The following is a 25,009-nucleotide window of genomic DNA, read 5'->3' as shown; positions in this document are numbered from 1 at the left end:
AATGTGGGTTGTTTTTTAATCCGGCTGACATCTAGCAGCCAGAAATCGATGTCCGACGCCATCTTGAAATTCAAGATGGAGGCTTCCGATATCAGAAGAAGTGTCAAATGGCATCGAATATCGATTTTCAGCATCTACGCGTTGTTCCCGTTCCGAAAATACCCATATCTTAAGGTATTTGACACTTCATAAAACCAATGGCCACTATCTTGAATTCCAAAATGGCGTCGGGTATCGATATTTAGCATCTACGCGGCATCCCCGTTCCGAAAATACCCTATTGTAGGGTATTTGACACTTTACTGAAACCCGATGGCTACCATTTTGGATTTCAAAATAACGATTTTCGGCACCTTCGCATCGTCCCCGTTCCGAAAATACCCATATTGTAGGGTATTTGTGACTTTCCCTGACCTCGATGGCTGCCATCTTGGACTCCAGAATGGCCTCGGTAATTTAATTTTCGTTTAATATAAAATAATATATTATTACTACATATAATCCGGATGCCATCCCTACCGGCAACCGATATTGTGCGGATACTATATTTTGATGGCTGCGTCGTCAGGTCGTGACAAGTCGAATGAGCCCCGAATTGAAGTGAAAGTGGAAAAAACGAAGGAAGCAGTTTTCGAGTCATTCATTGCATCAATTGAAATAAGTTTTTGCTGCCAATGAAATGAACTGAAGCACTTGACGAACGAAACAAGTGATAGATTGAAAAGAGGAATGTTCATCGTGACTCGATAATAAGAAACACGATGACTTACACGAAAATGATATTGCTCGAAATGAAGCGATTCTGCGGAGATATCATTTTCTTTTCTTTGTTTCGAAAATGCAGAACCCTGCTTCTGACATGATCAATCAGCTTCACACCACTGTATTGTGCAGTGTGACATAAAAGCCATTATTTTTACTCTAATTCACGCGCCAGAAGCACCAATGTTGTCTGCAGAGCAGTTGATTGAAAATGATCATAAGACATAAGCGTATCAAAATGTCTTGCAAGCAAAGAAAAATATGAACAAAAAATGTGCTTTTCCATAGTAATTCCCATATAAACTTCAAATGGTTTGTACACAGTCAGTTTTTAACTGAATGAGTTCAAATTTTAGGAAGATGATCAGGATCCGATTTGGAACGGTTTGAGCACTGTGGAGCGTAAATTTCAAATTTGGCATCAGTCTAGTGGTCATTGAGATGTATGGAAATGGCAAGATTGGATCACAATGTTAATATTATATATTTGAAATGAGGTCCTTCCATTTGAATACAAAAAATCATGAAGCTATTGAATGTAATACGAACACCAAGCAACCCATTATACCACTTCAACTGGACGATCAATCAACCAAAACTGTCGGCTGCACGACAATATTCACCAGACACCTGTCGCCGATGACTGTTATTATAGGTACTTGCAACCTTTCTGGATGGGAAATGGAAATCTGGGAAAACGTCATATCTCGCAAACGTCGAGAGAGAGAGCCAATGACGTCAATATCGACCCTCCTAATTTCTGCATACCCGCGACGAGAGAAACGCGAAGAACCTTTGGGACGATGAAAGCAATCTTCAAGGGCGCTCTTCGTCATGGCGGGGAATTGTATTAGCAAGCAGTTGTCGGTATACATACAGGTAGCGAGAGGAAGCGCGCATAGCAATGTAGGTTAATTAAATATTAAAATTTATACTCGCACACCAACGACGACGACGACGACGAAGTGTTTAAAAGTCGGCAATCTTGTAAAGCTGCAGTGCGATTGAGCAACAAGCGGCATCCTCAAAAGGTTCTCGAGGGGAGTCGTGGTAGATACCTTTTTTTTCAATTACATCCCATTTTCCATCAAGAGCTCGTCTGGTAGTAGGTATAAGTACATTTCCAATAGACGTTTTTCGACGTTTCAGATGATGCTGGGAAAAGTATGAAATTGGCGCGCGTCATCGATACGCTTCAACAACAAACAATCGCCTTCACCTACATTCCGTTCATAGGCATAGGCACTAATCGGTGCAGCTATCAATTCGATGCATTGAATTAACTTAAGTAGGGTGCGGGGCCTCCCGATAGGCTGGTCACTCAAGGCACACCCTGCTATGCTGAAGGTGGCGGGTTCGCGTATAGAGTCGTTGTGCTTGCCACACAATATTTGAATACAACAACTAACAACATTCAGTGAAACAGGTTCCAGTTGGGACGTTATAGACAAATAAGAAGAACAAGGCTGTCCGCACGTTGTGGATATGCTGCATAGTACATATGGTTTGTTGATCGAAGCTGGTTTGGCTTAAAGGCAGTGCATCCGAGGAGAGGGTGAACATTAAGTTGATTGCCGCATTCGATGCGCAGCATCAAAGCTGGAAACCGACTTCCGATGACCGGTAAGGAAGGTATAATCGAACGTAGGTTTTTAACAGGTTACAAGGGAAACAAAATTGTTTTGCTATAAATTCCAATGCTAGAGCTAATATCTGTAACCGCAAAACGGAGTGAAATTGGTTATGGATACCATTCAAAATTATCATTTCACCCACTGAAAAATCCCATAAGCAACTGTCAATTTTTGCTAGAAGAGACGATTTCTCGACGGTGCCGTCATGGCAGGGCTGGTAGTGGATATGTAATTTAATAGTAGTGACTTTAGTGACTAAAATAACGAAAATAGTGACCAAATAGTGACTTTAAAGCAATAAAAAAGTGACTATTAGTGACATTTATTGATCGGAAAAAAATGTTACAATATTTCGTTGACTGCGACCCACTTCGAGAAATTTTATAAACTCACAATCACAACCCATCCTGAGAATTTTTCATGCTCCTTTAAAATAAAACAAATAATGGTTGTCCCATAAATTTGTCTCGAAAAATTAATATTCATTTATTTACAGTGAACCAGGAATTCAGGAAAACCGTAAAAAAGGCGTGAATTCGAAATCGCCGGAAAAAAAATCGGGAAAATCCCGTGAATTTCGAAGACAACCCGGGAAAAAATAAGATTCTGGACCTTTAAACAATTGCATGACCCCTGGACTGGCAAATGTTTTCAGGATACAGTCACAATTCTGCAGATAACAACAATGTTTTTAGAGAAAAATACCAATAGATCTTTGTAAGAACTCTAAGAGAGATTACACTAGAACTCCCAGTCATTTGTGGGACTTCAGACGTTCAGAGTAAAATCTTTATGTAGTTTTTTTTTTTTGAAAATTCATGACCATTGGGAAGCGGATTCCAAGTCCATTTCAAATGAATATTCAAAATAAGTTCTAAGAAGAATTGTGATCACATTTCGAAGGATATGTACGATAAATACCAACCCGAGCAAAGCTGGAGAGCCAATTGAAATCAAAATTTGCTGTTATGATGTAACTTATTTTGAATACTCCAGTTGATCTCATTTGACTTAACGATTAACACAGCAAAAATGAGAGCAAAATTGTACACTGTTGAATCAAACGGAAAACTAATCCTGCTTTCAATGAAATCAGTTTGATTACAGATTTTGCATTCATACTGTTTAACTGAATACGGACCTGGCGTGAAAGGTTAGCATCCATACTTCTCACGCTGAAAGACTTGAGCTGAAATCTCACCCGTGCAAGTTACGAATGACCTAAAATAAGTTAAACGAAACAAATAAACAATAATCGTTAGTTCAACGGCAAATGAACTTAACTTAAATTTTAAACAAGGCGCTAACAGCAGAAGTTCAAGTTAAGTTGCTTTCATTTAAAAAGTCTTGACTGCATAATGAAAGCACCATATGATATCAGACTTATGTCGCGACAATTGAAATCAAAATGAGTTTTCATTATGATAGGAACTGCAAACTTTAATATCGATTTGGTTTTGTTAACCGACTTTCCTCTGGAAGGGAATCGAATTTTTAAGGGAACAATTCGAAAGGAATTCTGAGATGACTTTTATGAGAATTCCGAGTTTAATTACAAGAGCATCTCGAGAAGAATTGCAAAGGAATTTTGAGATGAGAATTCTTCTCAAATTTTCAGAAGAATTTAGTGGAGAGCTTCAAGATAATTATGAGGAGAATTGTATGACAATTCTGAGGAGAATTGCATGAAAATTATAAGGAATATTCAGACTATTTCTAAATAGAATGCAAGGAGTATTTAAGGAAGTTTCAGAAAGTTTTTTCGAAACGAATCTTAGGATGAATTTAACGATCTCAAAACAACCGGGAAAATTACCAAAATTCCGGGAAATCCCCAAGAAATTGCAAATTGGGATTTGCTGGTCACCATGATTAGGAGTAATGCCAATTTGATTTTTGTTTTATGTTACCCAACATTTGAAAATTTAGCTCTTTTTAAAATCGTTTTCCACTTCACTTTCCTAAAAGTACACAAACATTTTTTTTATTATTAATTTATGAATTTATCATAAAATGAGTTGCTTACACGTAAACTTATTTCTTTTTTGTTATTTAATATTTGTCCTTCCTAGACCTATTTGAGTGATGCTGGACATAAAATGGAAATATTATTTGCATCATCCTTATGCCTTATTAGGTAATCAAATAATAATAACAAGACAAATGTTGAGAATTTTTAGACAATCAATTTTAAAGACCTCGGATATAGAAACTTTTGAAACACCTCAAATTTTTATAGCTCAGGAACCTACACAATTTTTCTAGAAGCGGTCCAAGAACAAATCTCATTATTCTGGAACGAGGAAATTTTCCAAGATGGAAAGATCGTGTAAGGACACGGCAAATAAATCTGACTCATATTTGAGTCAAGTTCACTTAAATTCGCAAAAACGTAGGTCACAAGAATGAGTAAATTTAGACTCAAAGATGCGTAAATGTCACTTATATATATGAATAAATGTCATTCAAATATGAGTGATATTTGCTCATATTTTAGTAAAAATTTACTCAAATGCGAATTTTTGTGAACGGGACTCACATATGAGTTAGATTTATTTGCCGTGTAGAATATTTTGCTTAACATCTAGGAATCGAAAAAAAAAAATGAAAGATTTCGGGATAAATTTGAGGTATTTTGGACCAATTTTTCAAGCATTCGAAGACAAACAAGTTAAGGAAAGGCCCGGAATAATTTTCATATGTTGAATATATGGAATGTAAGTTCACAGTCCTTGATCTTGGACATAGATTTTTTTTTCTTTACTTTAGTCTTGGAAATGTTTGAATGAATATTAAAGCTACAAAGAGCTTCAAAGTTTTTCAAAATTATAATCTTTGAAAAAAATGTCTAGCACGAGTAAATTTTTCTAGACACAAGGCAAAGGAATAAATTAGAAATTTTATAATCTGGTCTGGAAAAAATCGAAGATAAAAAATATTAGTGATTCGATCAGCACCAATTGGACAGCTCTGGTCTGTTCGCAACTCTTCTTGGTCGGACTTTACATGCTGATTTTTAATGAATCTTTTTAACACAAATTTGTTACCAAATCAAGCTGTTACTTGATGTGATTTTTAAAATGCATATTATTTACTCTTGAAAATATTGATCGTAAAAAAGTGACTTTAGTGACTAAATTTTAAGAAATAGTGACTTTAGTGACTTTTAGGTGAAAAAAGTGACTTTTTAGTGACTGATTTAAAAATAGTGACCAGGTCACTAAAAAGTGACCTGCTACCAGCCCTGTATGGACAATAGAGAGGAAGCTAACAGTTAATAAAAGATGCAGGAAAACGAAAAGATCAGGACGAAGATAATGCCACGGTTTGGAGGTGTTCTAAGTCAAAGGCGGAAGTGGTTGCGAAGGCAAACGAATTACGGCTGAATACTGGATTTCAGGAGTATTCGGTGAGGAATGGAGGTTTAGATCCTATGAAAGAAATTCGTTGGTTGGGAGCTTCATACGAAGAGCTTCGGAGTGTGTTTCTGCTGTAGATGGTTGGGTGAATGTAGAATTTGGGTGGGTTAATGTTATTTCCGCACAAGTTTTTGAAAATATGAGCCATGGCCATGGTAGTACGAGGTGCAATAATGAAAGTGACAGTCAGTCAAGCCATAATACACACTAAAAATTAAGTGCGAGAACGGTTGGATAATTCTGACTCATTTAAGATAACCGATGAACAGCGGATGAAATCGGATGATATCAGCACGCGCGTGTTATTATTTTTTACGAATCGAAGAAATCCACAAAAATCGAATTTATGAAGCCTATTTTATTGAAATCCGTCAAATTTAATGTAGAATGGCTTACTTTCGTCCCCCTCGGCTTTGGATATCTTTTGTTCATATTCCGACAAAAGCTTGCATAGTTGTTTGTCTAATTCCCAAACACCGTGTGAAAAATTCTTAACTTTTGTCGAAATTTTGAGACCCCTTGTACTAATTATTTTTCAGAAAATTTGAATGCAAAGCTCTGAAATCATCCTGACTAGAAAAGTAAGAAATTGTGACATAGAATCCTGCCAACTGGGACAAAATTTCCGGATAAGAAACTCGAAATTATTTAAAAGTTGGGTCTGATCATATCTCATTTCATTTTCATTTTGCAGCGCAGGGTGGGGCAGTCAGAGTGCAACTCAATCCAAGGCCGATAGTAAAGGAGGGGTTGACTCGCCACCTGTAGGCTACATGATCGCCATGGGAAAGGATAATGATTAGATTGAGGTAGATGGTTGGATGTTTTTTTGATTTAGTTGGCCATGATGCTACAAAATGATATGGAATGTGTTTTCATTGCTATGACGACGACTGAATTAAGGGGCTTAGATGCAGAGGGGTGAAAGTCAATTCTCTTCATCGATTTCCTCTTTTGATGACCATGGCTTCACTAAAGTATTTCGCACTATTTCTGCTATGCTCTTCTATCATCCAGATCAAAAAACGTATCAATGAATGTGTTTGCCGTCGAGTTATTAACGAAACAGAAAGTCGATGAAGAAATTCGATCAAAATCACTTGCTCCCCTGCACAGCAAAAAAATTATTTTGATATCACGTCAAAGTGGATGCACTACAATCATGTCGAAAATATGGTGTAAAATTACTTGCTAAAAAGGACAAAATTATCATTAATACAATGCATGAACTGACATTACGCTGCTTTTACTGCATTTGTTTATTTATGTGGTCATAAAAATTACATGAAATTTTCGACATGATTGTAGTGCATCCACTTTGATGTGATATCAAAATTATTTTTTTGCTGTGTGCTTCCAAGTTTGGTTACAAGATTACAACTCTGGAGAGCATTTTGTGTGGTCGTTGAGGGCGTGTGGTTCTGAATATGGCAATGAGTGTGCAAAATGTTACGCAATTGCATCCTCCCTATTCGCACACGATCGAAAATCGGAGGCGAATGCCACTTCGACTTGTTTCGTCTACTAACGACTATCTGATGACTGTGTTGGGGAAGTAGCAATGCTACATCGACATGTTTCGTCTAGAAACGATTCTCTGATGACTGTGTTGGGGAAGCAGCATATGCATGTACGTAATTTGTGGATTTTTTTTGTTATTTCGACGCTTTTGGACAATGCTTGATAATTACCATTTTTCAGTAGTTTCTTGTTGAAACTCAACAATCGGAAGCACTGCTTTTGATGCGTAGAAATATTTCTGATCGATTGGTGATAAAATTGTTGAAATCGGTCCAGGGGCAGCTGAGTTATTAGCTTTCAAAATATTTCATAATTCCGTTACATGTTCCATTTTCGGTTTTCACAAAGCGTACCCCCACATAGAAATCACAGACGTAGTCCTACGTCAAAACAACGCTTCTCGTCCACAAGCTGTAGACCGAGTGCAGAATCTTTGTGATGATACTTTCCAAACGTGCATACCCATAGAAATAAATCCAATTCAATAAAGGATTTATTAGAAAAAACAGATGATTTCTACTGTGATTACTGTGACTAAATCCAGCATTTCTACTAAATTATTAAATGCTGTGCTTAATCGGATTCGAAACTCAAATGTCATTAGCCAAATACATCCGTAGACCATAGGTCTACCGTTGTATAATTGGCAATGCACCCGTGTACTTAATGGGAAATGTGGGTTCGAATCGAAGATTTTTTCGAAAATTTTCTCAAACACACGTCTCTTACCGATGATATGTGCTTACCTCTCAGTATGTTCAAACTTTCTCATAAACCTCTTAATAAAGCCCAGCATTTGATTTGATTATGATAGTGTTATAATGTTCTACAAATGTAAGTTTGGTGTCCAGTATTACGCCTATATTTTAAGGGACTTGCATTTGCATTTGTCTACTATTCCTTTTTTTTCAACGTATGTTTATGCGAGAGTTTTCAATTTTTCTACTAAATGTTATTACGTTACATTTTTTACGTTGAGTTGGAGTAGACTTTTGCTACAACAGGTGTAGAATAGATTTATTTCATTCTGGAGTATTTCTGCGTCGGAGGCATTTCTTATTTCTATGAAGAGCTTCATGTCGTAATGTTCTTAAGGGTGAAGGAAATGTCGTTTACGAACAAAAAGAAGTCGGCCGAAATGAGATCCCTGAGGGACCCCAGAGGTGACTAGAATTGGTTCTGAATGTTTATTTTGAAAGCGTACAATTTGCTTACGGTTTGTTAAGTAGGACTGGAGCCAGTTCAAAAGTCCGGCTTCCATTCCTACTTTCTGCAGCTTGAAGAGTAATAATGGTATGTCGATACTGTTGTAAATGCTTTACTGAAGTCAGTACCATTATCCATGGCATTCAGTGTAAAAGAGACAAACTCCAGAAGATTAAGAATCAGTGGTGCGGCCCGTGAAGCCATGCTTGTTGACTTGTTATTTGGTTTTTTACTCTTGATACATTTTGTCGTTATGATAGATTAAAAAAGTTTTGGAATGCAAGAAATAATGGCAACTCCACGGTAATTTTGGATGTCAGATTTCGAGCCAGATTTGACAATAGGCACCAAAAAAAGAGGCTTACCAAATTTCAGGAAATATTGAATTTTTCAAAGACATGCTAAAAAGGCGTTCTAAAGGAAGGCAGAGTTCTTCTGAAAGATTCTTCAGGAATACAGGTGCTATCCCATAAGATCCTGGTCCTTTAGATGCGTTTGCTTTGAGAATTTCTTGTTGAGATAGTTGGTTGACAGATATGTCATTTGAAAATTCAGGGATGAATGCTAATTAGTCCCGGTCGCGGTCCTCTTTGGAGAATGTAGTGTATACTTCTTGGAAGAAATTTGCAAAGAGATTGCAGATTTCTAAAGAGTTATTTCCTACATGTCTGTCGAAGTCAAAGATGCTACTTTTCAATTTCGTGTTCACGACCGTATTCACTGAACTCTTTTTAATTTGAATCCCGCTAATCAGCACGCCGTGCAAACTAAAAGCTACGACGGAATGGGTAAAAATGCTATTTAGCATCGCGTTAGAAGGTGTGCTCAGAAGAGCTGGGATAGACATACGAATGGCACGATCTTCAGGAAGTCCATCCAGCTTCTTGGCTTCGCCGATGATATCGACATCATGGAACGGAACTTTGAGACGATGGCGGAAACATACACCAGACTGAATGCTGAAGCTAGGCGGATTGGAATTACCATCAACGCATCGAAGTAGAAATGCATGAGAGGAAGAGGTTCTAGGGAAGACAATGATAGCGTCCATCCCCGAGTTCAGATTGACGGTGACGAGTTCGTGTATTTGGGCTCACTGGTGACCGATATACGGCCTACTTTGGACTCCAGAGGACGCTCCGGTCGAATAAAATTCGCCACCGCATGAAGTTGACTATCTACAAAACGCTGATTAGACCGGTGGTCCTCTACGGCGACGAGACCTGGACTATGCTCGTGGAGGACCAACCCTTGGTGCTTTCGAACGGAAGGTGTTGCGTACCATCTATGGTGGAGTGCAGATGGATGACGGAACGTGGAGGAGACGAATGAACCAGCTGCTGGGAGAACCATCCATCGTCCACATTGCAAAAATTGGGCGACTACGGTGGGCTGGACACGTCGTAAGAATGCCGCACGACGACCTAGTGAAAATGTAGAAGTAGAAAGCGACCTGCGGACCCTTCGCAGACTACGAGGCGGGTGTGGCCATGGATCGAGTAGAGTGGAGACGACTTCTTCGGACAGCAGAAGACAACAAGGCCTTAGCCTGATTGGTAAGGTAAGTATCAAAGCAGTGCGCAAAATATAATCACCCAGATTCCCGTCGCGCAGGTCAGTCAAAATAAAAATGGATAATTTTGAATGTAACATAGCGCTGAGGCCTGAGCAAAAACTACTTTGGTGTACTTTAGGATTAGAAAGTATTGCGACTTACACTTACTTCAATTTTTGATTGAATACTTAAACATATCTGCTTGGATGCTAACAAATAACTGAACGGGTGTTGATTCTAGCTAACAGATATCTGCTAATCGACTCGGAACTGGCACCAACAGCAGAACGAAACAGACTAGAAACTGGGAGAATATGAAAAACGTTCTCACATACTGAACAATAAGATCTAAAATCAGATAGTGCGTTGTTTGCGGCTAAGATTCTACCCATTTGGATAACATCGATCGATTAAAACATAGTAATTATCTCTACCTGAATAGTATCACAATTATGTTTAAAGCTGGGATTGATTTGGTATATCTAGGTACCTGTCAATATACTTGAAAGTGACTCAGCATATTCACTTGTCTATTTTCACTCGATTATGCGAAGCATGTCGCGATCGACAATACAATTGAATCGGAACAAAACCTTTAAAATAACGATAAATACACAATACATTGACTAAACCCTTACTTGAGGGTAATTATGTTCATCTTGCAGCACATTTTTTTTGAAACATGTGCCAATATCACTTATGAGAAATTCAGAAACCGTCAGACCAAGTGAAAAAACCCGAATTTATCCACCTATGGTGTGATCAGACCCTTCTTACTTATTCAAGTTTATTTATTTTATTGTCATTATCAGTGACCAAGCCCCCCACCCCCGTGTCATCCAGTGACGCTACGCCACTGCCTGGGGGTACCCGGAATATATCCGGGTGTAGTCTATTTGGTGAGGCTACCAATCACCTTATCATCGTATTTTAATGTGATTTAATGGGTTTTAATTCAATTCATATTCAAGGAACTTCCCCGGGGTACCCGGAACATGTCCAAGTGTGTCCAATGTGGTCTGGAACACTTAACACGACTTGCATTGATCTTATTTTTAAATTCTGTAGTAATTTGATGTGTCGCATGATGGTTTTAATACGTTTTCCGTTAAATCCAGCGTGAAGGCCCATATTCACCGGATCTTATTCCGGCCATATCTCCGGAACCGGTTCACCGATTCCAAAACCGTTCAATAGCGTTCAATTAGACCCCAAGACCTATCATTTGGCGCCGAGTTTGTCCAAATCGGTTGAGCGGTTGCTGAGAAACGTGAGCGCATTCATTTCGTTACATACACACACACATACACACATACACACATACACACATACACACGTACACACACACACACAGACATGTTCCGATCTCGTCGAGCTGAGTCGAATGGTATATGATGGTTTTGATACGTTTTCCGTTAAATCCAGCGTGAAGGTCCATATTCACCGGATCTTATTCCGGTCATATCTCCGGAACCGGTTCACCGATTCCAAAACCGTTCAATAGCGTTCAATGAGACCCCAAGACCTATCATTTGGCGCCGAGTTTGTCCAAATCGGTTGAGCGATTGCTGAGAAACGTGAGCGCATTCATTTCGTTACATACACACACACACACAGACATGTTCCGATCTCGTCGAGCTGAGTCGAATGGTATATGACACTCGGCCCTCCGGGACTCGGATCGATAGTCGGTTTTTCAAGTGATATCTATACCCTTCTTTGTAAGAAGGGTAAAAAGAACTAGGAAATGCGGGACACTCCAGAAACAGGAAACAAGCAGCTACGAATCAAGTTATTTGGTGTAACATTGTACAGCAGGTGAGGTCCCACCGAAGACGTTGGACCAGGAAAGGTAAGATAAGGTAAACACTGAGACATTTCATTGATAATTCGAGTATTTTGAGAGTCATTGAAACGTTCGGATTGAGGGACTAATTAGAATGCCTAGTAATGAAACTTGCGTTCCAGTTGGTAATCAGTTCCTTTTCATTTCTTGATCTCCATTTTAAGAGAACTAGCGGAAACTCCACAGAATTATTCTAACCCCTTTTCATTTTGTTTAAATTCAAGAAAAATAAAATTTCAACTGTGATATCATAGGAAGTAGAAAGGTATGAATAAGTGTAAAATAGACCAATGTAACAAATGTAAACAAATCGAGTTAAGCGATACAAACTATTGCTCTTCTATCATTGTATGTGATACAAAAACACCCATCCAAATTAACTTTCATTTATTTGAGAAAATCTTAGCTCAAAAATTGTCCAATGTAAAGTTGATGATGATGGGTACATGATTGTTACTTCGGTCATTCGGACTGCCTAACATGATTGGTGCTCGTTTCCTAAAGGCGGGGCCAATCTAAAGTTAGGTATTCTACTATGAAATCTGTGAAAGGGAATCTAGTATCATGTAGATCAAAACGTCCAATGTAACACTAATTGATTATGTCAGTGAGAAAAATCGTCCAATGTAACATGTCCGATGTACAACGCGACTTGTCAAAACGTCGTATGTGGTTTTTTTCTATGTTGTAGCATGAAATTCAAAGTTAAATTGTGATTTTATCGTTTCTACTGAATTTTCAACGTTATTATTCACTGACTCCATTAAAAATAGTATTGCAAAATGTATTGTTTCTAAACAGTTTAAATAATAATCTGTCGAACTTCAACTTCGATTTTCTCAAAATGGTGGATATGTTACATTGGTCTATTTGAAAAGTGACGCGAGAATTCAGTCATGCAACCTGCAAAAAAGTCAAGTGTTATAATTGCTCACAATATGTCGCAATCACCCTTCAAGCACCTTAACTCACTCTCTCACACACTTTCGCTTGCCAGCTGTACAGTTTTCCCAATCAAATTATTGATTGACCGCTGATTCACGTCCGATTTCATCGGGGTGATTCGCGCAATCATCGCTAAGACATTTTAAAAAAAGGCAAAGTGTGGCACAATGTCGCACGAACGTATTATACGGTACCGACAATTACGTACGAACTCATTGATTGGTATCACCGCGAATGATGAGGTAAATCGAATGAAGATAATCCAACCACCACCACTCTATGTAGGTTCCTACAACTATCTACCGGAGTAGGACCATCGCGTGCGCGAGAGATGTTGTGTTCATTGAAATGTGAATTCCAAACAGGCACAGAGTTTGAATCGAAAAGAGTTTCGCCGCTGCTTGCAACGAACGATGCGTTTGATTGAAGGGAAACTAGCGTACGAGAAATAGCTCAATGATTGGGTGTAAACAATCGCTGACCCAATATTTACGGTCATGGCAATGTAATCCCAACCGTTTGAATTATAACGAGTTATTGATGTTTGTATGTAAGACATAGGTATACAATATTGATCAAATCAATGTCATATACGTATTAGATAAGCCAATATGTGTATTATTCAATATCGAGTGATTGAAAAGAAAAAAAAATCGTTAATCGGTTAATCAATAATCATATAAGTTCCGTCCTTACTTACCGAAAGCTTTTAAAGTTTCCTGTTTCAGGGATTCTTCGGGTCCTTCAAATTCAGTGATTCTCTGGTTATCCTAATATTTATTTAGCGTAGGCCTGCTTCAAAACCGCGTCTCCAATGATAACATTAGCAGCGTAATTCTTCTTATTTTCCAGCCGACACTTTTAATTTGCCTCATCTGCAAACGCCACCTTATCTTACATTATCTTCATCATCATCATAATCATTCACATTTCAGCATCACCACCATCACTCTTGGAGATGTTTCCCTTTTCGTACACTCACTAACTCACTCAATGTGTGCGGACTTTCTTGGCCGTTGGCTGAATTATTTCTTCTTCTTCTTAGTATCTTACAGCAGCACTCTCAGACTCCACGGCAGCTCATTCCACAAACTTATCCACCATTTAACCTGAATTAATTTCCCGCAAACTCAGTTCACACTCGGATCACTGCAGCAACGACGACGGTTGGTCCTATAAAGATGAAATTGCACTATATTGCATTTATTTAGGTTGCTGCATGGACGCGTGGATAGGATAGGATGCAATGAAGGTGGGCACTGCTTGCTGCTGGACTGGACTGGTAGCGAGGCGAATCGGAGAAGCTGGATGTTTGGTCTTGCAAGTAGTTTCAAATGCAAAGGTGGTCGTTTTTTGCCTAATGCTTATATTATATTAAAACGTGGTGCCCAGCACATTCCGATTTGTGCCCGGTATTTTGGTAATTTTCGCGATTGTTTTGAGCCAGGAAAAAATCTGCTTTCTAAATTATAACCTATTTAACTGAGTGATCTCTTCGGGTCAATCGCATTCGGTTATATGCTTAATTTAAATGTATAATGCACAACCGTGAAATTACCAAAATTTCGGAAAAAAAAGTCGTTTGAAGTCATCAAGATTTATGTTTTAACTACATTAAAAAAGTTCGCTCAGGACTCTTTCCACGATTTTTCATGAAATGATCTCCAATTTTCTTTAGATTAATTCGCTTAACAGAGTTCATTACAGAGTTTCTCTAAAATTAATTTGAGATGCTGTCTGAGAGTCCCTTGAAAATTTCTGTAGGGGAAAGTGGGGCAATATGGCTACCCGCTAAAAAATCAACTTATTGAACATATTTTACAAAAATATCTGTTGTAGGCTTTATGCTTGAAGCCTACTTTAACTATCCAATAAATTTAAGTCTAACACAATACTTTTCTCTAGAGCAAATCAGTGCTAACATTTGAAAACGGCGCAAAAGCCATTTGTAAACAAATGGTTTGTGGGCCCTTTACTCGCTACCCGAAGAACGCCCACGCAAACCAACAGCATCGTCAGGAAGGGGAAAATTTCCCCTACCCGATGTTGCTGTTGTGTCGCGTGGGTGTACTTCAAGTAGTGAGTAAAGGGCCCACAAACCATTTGTTTACAAATGGCTTTTGTGCCGTTTTCAAATGTTAGCACTGAAATATTCGAAAAATGTTAGACTAGCTCAAAATGCCAAAACTGTTATAAGATTTCTGAATCAGAAAATAAGTAATTTCCGATAACTTATCGTTGATATTTCTTTAGCAGCTTTATAAATGGTTATTGGTTTCGTATAAGACTTGATGTTTTTCTAGAATTTAATAAACATTAAAGATTTTCTTAACATAAATATTTCTTACGTCCATTCGGGACAATATGAGCACCACTGATATTTCAACTTAAATTCTTTAATTTTGCATAAATATGACTGTATCATATGAAATCACGTTTTGAAGCAGCTGCTTTGGTAAAAAAAACGAGGGGTTTCTACCAAACTTGTAAGGTGATCGGTAATCAAATAGTACCACAAATTATTAAAATAATGAGTAAATTTTGAATTAACCAGTAATTTCTATGTAAAAAAAATAATTGTGGGTAATTTCAGTAATTCCTACTGCTTGGAAAATAATTTGGTAATTTTAAAGATAAGCAGTAATTCTAGCAATTCCATAAATATTTGTACTCTAGAATTATCTATTATCATATTCTTTATTATTGTATGTAAATTTTATGATTCCAGTTGTTTCAGGTATACTTTATTATTGAATTACTGGAAATCGAATTTAGAGATTAAAAAAAGGAAAATCTTAAAAAAATTAGGATCCATTATGCAACCAAATCAAATCGAGTTTTTCGTATTCTTTGGTGCAAGCAACGGACTTATTAACCTATTTTGACAAAACCCAGGTAATGATGACGTTTGATTATTGCAATTTGAATCAGGAAAAGAGACCTACTGCTGTCCTAAGAGGAAGAGGTGAAAATAGGGGGTCTTTTTCGAACCAATTTTCTGATAAACGCGAAGCAGCGTCGGATCGGGTGAACTATAGAAACGCGAAAAATTTAACTTGGGAATTAGTGGGATAATCGAAATTTCTTTGCCAATTTTCATTTGAATTCAATTTTTTTTTTGAAAATTACCTTTGCGTCTCTGACGTATTTTGCTGTCCTAAATGTTCTAGTTAATTTGGCTCTTGTTTTCTCAATGTTTTACAGATTCAAACAAAACACCCTGCACATAATCGAGAAATTACCAGAGTTTCATAAGTCACAATTGTTGGTCACGTCGCAGTTCTGTATTTACACGGATATTCCTTGGGTTCTGCTGTCCAATGGTGAGACATTTTCATGATATTTTTTTATTTCTAATATGAACCTTTTCGATGTCAAATCATATCCGAATCGTATATATGTGACTCTTAGGATCATGCACGACTTATTACTATGTATACCGGAAATTATAGGTTCTCCAAATCTTCCAGGACATCAGTTGATTTGTTCTACTAGATCCACCAAGACTGTAATAATATCTGTAGTATCGAAAAATGTCCAATCAGATTCATAGTGTCTATGTGGATCATTTCATGATCTATTTCCGAGTAATCCAGATGTTGTAGGTTCTTCAAATCGCCTTCAATGTCTTTAGTATCGAAATATTTCCAGACAGATGCACAGTATGTATGTGGATCATACATGAACTATTGCTATGTATACCAGATGTTTTAGGTTCTCCAAATCGTCCTGCACTTCAGATGATTTGTTTTCTAGATCAACAAAGACTAGGATAATATCTGTAGTATCGAAATATCGATTTGTAAATCTTAGATCATTTGGCATACACGGAATTAGGTTGGCATGATCCACATAGACACTGCAAATTTGTTTGGACATATTTCGATACTACAGATATTGAATTAGTCTTGGATAATCTAGTATAAAAATAATCTAATCTCCAGAATGATTTCAGAACCTATAACATCTTGTATACGTAGCAATAGGTCGGACACGATCCATATAGACACTTTGAATCTGTTTGGACATATTTCGATACTACAGACATTATTGCAGTCTTGGTTAATATAGTTGAACAAATCAATTGAACTCTAGGACGATTTGGAGAACCTAGAATATCCGGTATACATGTCAATTACTCGCATGTATACGATTCGTTTATGATTTGACAACAAAAAGTGCTATGTTCATAATGGAAATAAAATTTAAAACATGAAAATGGCTCACGTTGGACAGACTCCAAGGATTTTTCCGTGTAAATCCGGTATGACTTATGGAATTGAGATCATTTCTCGATTATTTGCAGGGTGTTTGGTTTGAACCGGTAAAAATTTGAGAGCCAAATGAACAACAAAATTGATGACAGCAAATAATCCGGGACGGAAAGGTTACAATAAATTCCACATTTTTTATGACAGCACAACAGTCCCTTCGCGATTTTGACGACATCATTTAATGTTTACGCGAAATTCGCAACTGAAAGTTCAAGCCCGCGACAAATCCGCGAAAATCGTGAAATCCGCGAAATCCGCGCCTGTTGTAACAGCACTGTAAACATCATTCGGATTTTCCACTGAATTTTGTATGATTAGTGATGATTTTCTTAAGGTGGCCAAACTGCCGCACTTTCCCCTACAACATTTTAGAACGCTTTAAAATTTGAGAAATTCATCCTTAGATTTGCTTCGAAAGAGTTCTCTGACGCTTCCTTCTATAATTTTATTTAAAATTAGCCTGGAATCTCCTCAGAATTGACTTACCATTTTGCTCATGTTGGAGCATTTGACTTGGATTTCTCCTTCGAATTATCTAGAAATTCTTCTCGGAATTCTCATTGTTCCCTCAAAATGCAATCCCCTTGGTATTTATCGCGAGATTTCCTTGTAACTCTCTTTGGAATTCACTTGAAATTATCTTAATGTTCTAAGAATTCAATACCTTGTAATTTCCATCACAACATTTTTACAATTCTCTCCAGAACTTATTTTGAATATTCATAAGAAAAGAACCTGAAATCCTCTTCACAATCTTTATGGATATTCCACAAGAACTACCTAAAGATTCTCCTCTGAACGCATACAAATGCCTCGGAGTTCTATTCAAATCTCTTTTAGTGTTCTTAAAAAAAAAAAAAATCTACTACTATCCCGGCTCCCTCTTCATAAGATCTAAATGCTGACTAAAAGTAAATTGGTACGCCCCTCGCGCGCTGTTAGCACACCTCTGGGGTTGTGAATCGAAAATCTTTGACAGTGGTTTGTTTACACTTCTATAGAGAACAACTGGTGCAAGTTTGCTCAAAGTAGTCGATCGCGTTCAGAAATAACGTCAAATGGAACTAGAAAGAAGCAAAAAATATTGTGCACAAACACTTGGAAAATCCAGAGTGGTCCGGTTCCAAGCTGGGTAAAGTGCTGAAGATGCCGAAAACAACAGTTTGTCGAGTGATCAACACCTACCCGGAAACTCTGAGTGATCGTGTTGAGGTGCGTTAAAGCCAACCCCGGTCTTTCGATCCGAGATGTGGCCAGAAGGTACAACGCCAACTTTCAAACGGTGCGGATCCTTACCAGGGAAGGATACAAGTCGTACAAAGCTAGTGAACATCCGAACCGGCACATGAAGCAGAATTCCGTGGGCAAAAAGCGTGCAAGGCTCTTGTACGATCGTGTTTTGACGAAAAACAAGGGTTGCACTTTGATCGATGACGAAACATACTCAAACTCGATTTTAAGCAGCTTCCCAGTCAAAAGTTTTACATCACGACTGGACGTGGGGATGTGCCGGGAAGATTCAAGTTCGTGTTTACCGACAAGTTCACGATGAAAGCCATGATTTGGCAAGCGATTTCCAGTTGTGGCCTGAAAACAGAACCATTCGTCACATCCTCGACGATGACATCCCAAGTTTACATCGAAGAATGCCTGAAGAATGCCTGAAAAAGCATGTATTGCTGCTCATCCGCAAGCATAGGGGCAAAGTCATCTTTTGGCCCGATTTGGTCAGCAGCCACTACTCTAAGGTGGTTCTGGAGTGGTATGCTGCCAACAAGATCGATGTTGTCCCCTGGCTAATGAATCCTCCGAATTGCCCGGAATTTCGACCACTCGAAAAATACGGGCCATTTCAAAGCAGCGACTTCGACGAAGCGGCGTGGCAGTCAAGGACATCAAGCAAATTACGGACAAAATGGCGGAAATGCGCTGATTCCGTGTCCGTTTCCACTGTGCGGGTGCTGATGGGCTCCATCAAGAGGAAGGTTCGCGATTTCGTTCGAATTGGAGAAATGTAACCATCTAATGTTGTAACTTCAACATCGAACATCAGCAAGTTCTGTATTCCTCATATCTGAGATTCCCTGCCGCCGCCCTCGGTATCATTTAGAAATTATACTCAGAATTATTAAGTAAATTCGCTAGGAATTCTCATCAGAATTCCATTAGAATCCTTCCCAAATTTGTTTGGAATGCTCTCAAAAGTTCTTTGATATTCTCCTTGAAATCTTCCTCGTCATGAAAATCACCTTCAGGTTCAAAATCCTGGAATTTTTGTCAGAATTGGAAATCTTGTTAGCTTTCTCTAGCGATATTCATCCGAATTTCTGCGGGATTATTTTCAGAATTCCCAATGCCTTCTGCTTAAAATTCCGTTCGAATTATTCAGGGTTTCGGAGTTGCGCCAGAGTCGAATCGAAAGCACCAGATATGCACCCCTATTCTGTATTTCGTTTCGAACAAAATTCTCACACAAAAAAATATTTTTTTGTATGAGAATTTCGTTTGAAACGAAATACAGAATAGGGGTGATGATCTCAGATCCAGATCCTAGATCGTTTTCGACCAGACTCTGCAGCCCTGGGATTATCCCAGAAATTCCAGTTTAAGCAGTAACCGGGATGTTTTATAGCCATGTGTGAAGGAAACATCTCGATATAAATCTACAAAAAAGGCTTACTTAATCGCGTGAAGTTTTCAGCAAGTTCATGATCCGTTTTTACCTTAATTTAATCCGAGAACAGGTCCTTGGCATGAACATTTTCACACCCTTAGAAGCCCTTTTCTGACTGTTTCCGAACTTAACGCTAGGGGTCTTTAATCACATTATATTATTTTCCCTTGAGCCCAAATTTAGCCAAACTTTAATTCGCGGCCGGATTTTTCCGGTGGGAAATCGTAGAAAAAGCGCTTTTACCACCACAATTCTGTAAGTTAATTCCATCTCAATTGCAATAGCAGCAACATCACCATACTAAAACTTCACTGAGAAGCTAATTGTCCCAGCTAACCAGGTTTACAATGAAGACCTACAGTATTCAATAAATCCATCCTAGGCTATGCTACTCCAAACAATAAATAAATATTTCAAACAAGCACGACCATTATCCTAAATTCTCATTTAGTTGATTCTCTGAGTTAATCAGGCTGTTTAGAACACAATAAGGAACAAGAACTACACTTATTCAGAAAAAAGCATCCTCTTCTCTTAACTCTATACCATCCTTGCATTTTCTCAAAGGCGCTCCAATGCGCTCAAAGGAAAATGCTCATCATCCGATGGGAATGAAGGGTACGGGTCATTAGGACGAATGGCACTAGGTCGAATGCCATTGGGCCGAACACCATTAGACCGAAAGTCCGAAAGGGTAATTAGGCCGAAAAACTATTATATCAGAGCCGTACCAACCGGTGGAAACTAACGATTTTAAATTGGCTCACTACTTGACTAGCCTATTGGTCCCAAGCAAATCGATTAACGTACCTCATTCTAGTCAAAATTCTAGTACCACACAGTGTTTGTTTTGATTCGCTATGAAAGTTTGACAGATAAAATGAGGGGTTCGTGGATTTTCCTATGTTTCGAGGGGTACATCGATTAGCTTGGGACCGAAGATAGTACCAGAGCTGAGCCAAAAAGTTGAGCACGTTTCTTCGGGACCTACTAGTCTTAGAGACCTCTATGGCCGTACTCAGGATTTTTCCTTAAGGGTTACGTAAAAGAGACAACCCAGGGAACCCAGAGGTATTTACAGAAAAATCTTCAACCAGATCAACTAGATGTTTTCACCTGTCTTCTCCGCTACTTTTAAAATTTGTAGCCGGGCGAAGGAATTCAATATTTGAGATGTATGAAAATGATTATTCGCAGAAGTTCGGTACATTCTTAGAAGTCAAGGGCAATACGTTAACATTAAGAGAACATCATTTGATTTCAGAGAAATTCGAAGAAGCTTGAAGGACTTCATAAAAGTAAAGGCAACGTTGTAGAATTTCAAGAAACATCGTAGAACTTTCGAAAACTTTGTAGACATTAATTGAACTATGTAGAATTTCTGGAAACTTTCTAGAAGTGCAGCAAATTTCAAATAGAAATAGAAGCTCAGTCACAGTTGTCCATACACAATTTTTAAAATTTGTATGGTCCGTGGATAAGTGCCAACCCCCCTCCCTCTTACTGTCTACATAGTTAATGAACAGCTCCTTAATAGAACTCCAGAGAATTTTGAAGAACTAACTTCGGCAGGTTTAAAATTGATTACTGGTTGTGTATGTGTAGGCTAGACTAGACTAACTTCAGCAAGTGTTATGGAAGTTCAGAGAACTTTTTAGAACTTCATCAAACATTGTTTTTTTTAGCAACATTAAGTGAAATTTTAAGAAGAGGAACATCGATGAAGCTCCAATATTTTTCTTTAACTTCATTAGACTTTTTAAAACTTTAAGAATTCAAGGGTCATCGTAGGAATACAGTTAAATAAATATAAATTCATGGAACTCAGAGAATTTCGAAGAAATTCGGGGAACTTTGTACAAGTTTGGGAAACTTCGTTGAAGTTTAGAAAACATTGTTTGATTTAAAGAAACTTAATTAAAGTTCTGTTAGCTTCAGGGCAATTCGTTAAAGTTTTATAGACTTAAAATAGATCAGAAAATTCCGTGGAAATTCAGGAAACTTTGTAGAGCTTCTAAGGACTTTGAAGAAAATCAACGAAATCTTAAAAAGTTCAGTAAACTTTTTAGAAGTGCAGCAAACTTAACAGGAATTCTGAGAAATTTGTAGAAGTCAAATAGAAACATAATAGAACATCATATAAGTCAAGAAGAAACATCGTAGAACTTTCGAAAACTGTGTAGACATGAATTGAACTGCGTAGAATTTCTGGAAACTTTCTAAAAGTGCAGCAAGTTTCATTGAAGTTCAACTAAATTTGTAAAAACTCTACAAACGTTATAGAAGCTCAGTGAACTTAATAGTAACCAGAGAATTTTGTAGAACTAACTTCAACCAATTTTATTATTGTGTACGGACTGTGGCTAGGCTAGACTAGGCTATAGACTAACTTCAGCCAGTTTTATGGAAGTTCAATAACTTTAGTAGACTTTTTTTTAATTTCAAGGATTTTGTTCAAGGGTCATCGTAGAAACACATAACACATAATATAAATTCAGGGAACTTCATAGATAGACCCTCAGAGAAATGAAAAGAAATTCAGAGTGCATTGTAAAAATTCAGAAAAGCTTGTAAAATTGGAAACTTTGTACAAGTTTGGTAAACTTTGTTGAAGTTTTGAAAACTTTGTTGAAGTTTTGAAAACTTTGTTTAATTTTAAGAAACTTAATAAAAATTCTTAAAATAGATTTGGAAATTCAGGAAACTTTGTAGAACTTCTAAGACTTAGCATATCATAGCATATGCGATTGCACAAATCGTGGGGGCTGTATAATGGTCAACAAATACATTTTGCAGAAAATATCGTGTGTTGCCGTGAAAAAACACTTGGGATTAGTGCTTTTTTCCACACATCAAAATGTGCAAAACAAGCATCGCATTTTGCACCTGGCCACATCCTTACAATCGCAGAGGATAGGAAGAAAAAATAGTTCAACATCTACTTGTAGAGCTTCTAAGACTTTAGCAGAAAATCAACGAAATTCTAAAAAGTTCAGTGAACTTAACAGGAATACTGATAACTTTGTCGAAGTCAAGCAAACAATTCAATGCACTCGTAAAATTTCATACAAGTGATGGCATTTTTTTTAAAGTTCAATGAACTTCTAAGTTAGGCCAAAATTGTGGAAGCTCAGCTCGTTCAGACAATTTTACACTTCAGGGTTTGATTTGAGGATATTACTGGATGTTGTGGGATTTTTATTTCGCCCAGATGATTAGGAACATTCGTAGAGAATTAATTAATTAATTTAGCTTTATTTAGGAGGCTTTCAGCCTTAGGCTGGTTCGCCTCCGAAGATTCGTAGAGAAGGTTCAAGGTGTTTCCTGAAATTTGGAGAAGGCGATGAATGTTCTGAGGTCTTGGTCAAATTGAGATAACTTTGAAAAAAATAACCATGGAGCTTGGAAGAAGTTTATGGAACTTCGGAGAAATTGAAAAAAAATTTAAACAATTTAAAGAGTTAATTTGAAAAAAAAATGATGCAAAAATTTGCAAGTTGCTGTCCCTAAAACTTTAATTCGTAAGTTCAAGTTCAAGGTCTGAAATTTATTCTGTACAAGGTTTTGTATTTTTTTTCTCAAAAATTGGAACTTAAGTGATGTTTTCACTAAATAAATTCAAAAACTAAATCCCACCGTGAATTAAAAATTCGTATTACCACTAAAAACAAGTTTGACACCTAAAAACAAAATTAAAACATGCATATTTTTGCAAGACCTTGAGCAAAAAACATATAGCGTTAAAATTATTAACTGCTCTATTGCTATTCCATTCCATTCTAATTCAATAAAATTTAATGTTTTCTCAAACCATATGAATTTTTAACATAGAAGCGATTGTTTTGGCTTGGCAACAATAAATTCATCTTTAGACATGTACTCCAATCCCAAATTTTTCTGATATTTTGATTTATTAATGTTTAAACCATGTATCTGCCTGGAATTTAAACTTCTTTCGACTATGTGATTTTTAGGTCTATTTTTGTGATTTGGCACTTAATAAAAAATAAAAATAATTAGTTTTGGATTAACCTAGTACTATACTCTTACTGAAGTAATTTGAGAGCTACTGAAACTACTTTAGAAGCGTTCAAATAGAATAGAGTTCCAATTTTTTTAAAGCAAATGAAACTCACTGAAACTATACATAGAACTCCCTTTAAACAAAATTTTACCCACAATTGACCCAGTACAGCAGAACGACTGTAAAAGCAAGCGAAAACAATTGAAGGTTGCTAGCATCTAGTTAAGAACTACTGCATCACACACGGAGTAGCAAAGAGAAAAAGCCTTCTGATTTGCCATCGGAGGGGGAGGGGACAGCAACACCACCAATGGCAAAATAGCATTGAAATGAAGAGTGACATGAGAAACAAAAAAAAAAGTCATTCTTGCTTGGTGCCAAACCGTCAGCAGCCAGTAGCTAATCGGTGACACGGACAAGGGAGCCGGTTTTTGCATTAAGTTTTTTTTTTGCACGGATACCTACTGACCACCATCAGCAAAAGGCTGCGACCAAGATTGATGAAAACGGCGCAACGCACTAAAGTGAAAAGATCCTTCAAATGTTCAGCTTCTTTTCCGTCTCCGCACTCGGAACTGGGTACGAACAGACACCCTGCTCCTGATGCTAAATTCTTCCGAGTTTTTCACCTTTTGCCAATCCGATCCGAATCCGAACACGATAAACTTTGGCGAAAAAAAACTGGCTTGCACAATGTCAATCCACTGTTGGTCACTTTAATGCACTACCCAACTTCACTTGTAACAATTTCTACAACACGATGGGAGCAGCCAAAATGTACAAAAATTATTTTTCTTGACACAAACAGTATGCAGCGGCTGATGATGCTTTGTTGTTCCAAAAGCAAGACATTTTGCTCAAACACTCTGCTGCTGCTGCTGCGAGAAATCCCGTCTGCACTTTTTTACATACTGCGAACCGAAAGGTCTACGGAAGAGAAAGAAGATTTTTTTCTTTCACGAACTCCAAGAGTGTGTGCGTGAGATTGACTGTCAAAAGCTTTTCTGACGGCGGAGATCAATGAATTTTCAGAAAGGGTGCACAGATTGCTAAAAGCGGTTGGTAAGTAAAAATAATAACGTAACCACAAATCCTGACGTCACGATTAGCACAGGCAGCATACGAAGTACTGCGTATGTGGTTGTATTG

General features: G+C 37.6%; 1 protein-coding gene across 6 annotated transcripts in view; it reads right to left on the bottom strand.

The window, feature by feature from the left end:
- The window catches only part of CycY (cyclin Y), a 74,234-nt gene extending 49,476 nt beyond the window's left edge, over nt 1–24,758 (bottom strand). The window contains exons 1-2 of one of the 6 annotated variants that reach the window (XM_065232331.1): nt 24,322–24,758; nt 13,589–14,061 (exon numbers count right to left, since the gene is read on the bottom strand). The gene's annotated coding sequence lies outside the window, so the exon portion shown is untranslated. Of the gene's footprint in view, nt 1–13,588; nt 14,081–24,321 lie in introns of all 6 variants that reach the window. The other 5 variants (XM_065232329.1, XM_065232332.1, XM_065232333.1 and 2 more) reach the window with 5 other exon arrangements.
- Between the last annotated feature and the right edge of the window lie 251 nt (nt 24,759–25,009).

Source organism: Ochlerotatus camptorhynchus, unplaced genomic scaffold (genome assembly GCF_037179485.1).
Source record: "Ochlerotatus camptorhynchus isolate MF236.1 unplaced genomic scaffold, CSIRO-AGI_Acam_v1.1 ptg000367l, whole genome shotgun sequence".
NCBI classification, from domain to species: Eukaryota; Metazoa; Arthropoda; class Insecta; order Diptera; family Culicidae; genus Ochlerotatus; species Ochlerotatus camptorhynchus.
The sequence above is the reverse complement of the archived record's forward strand: the minus strand, read 5'-3'. Positions and strand labels throughout refer to the sequence as shown.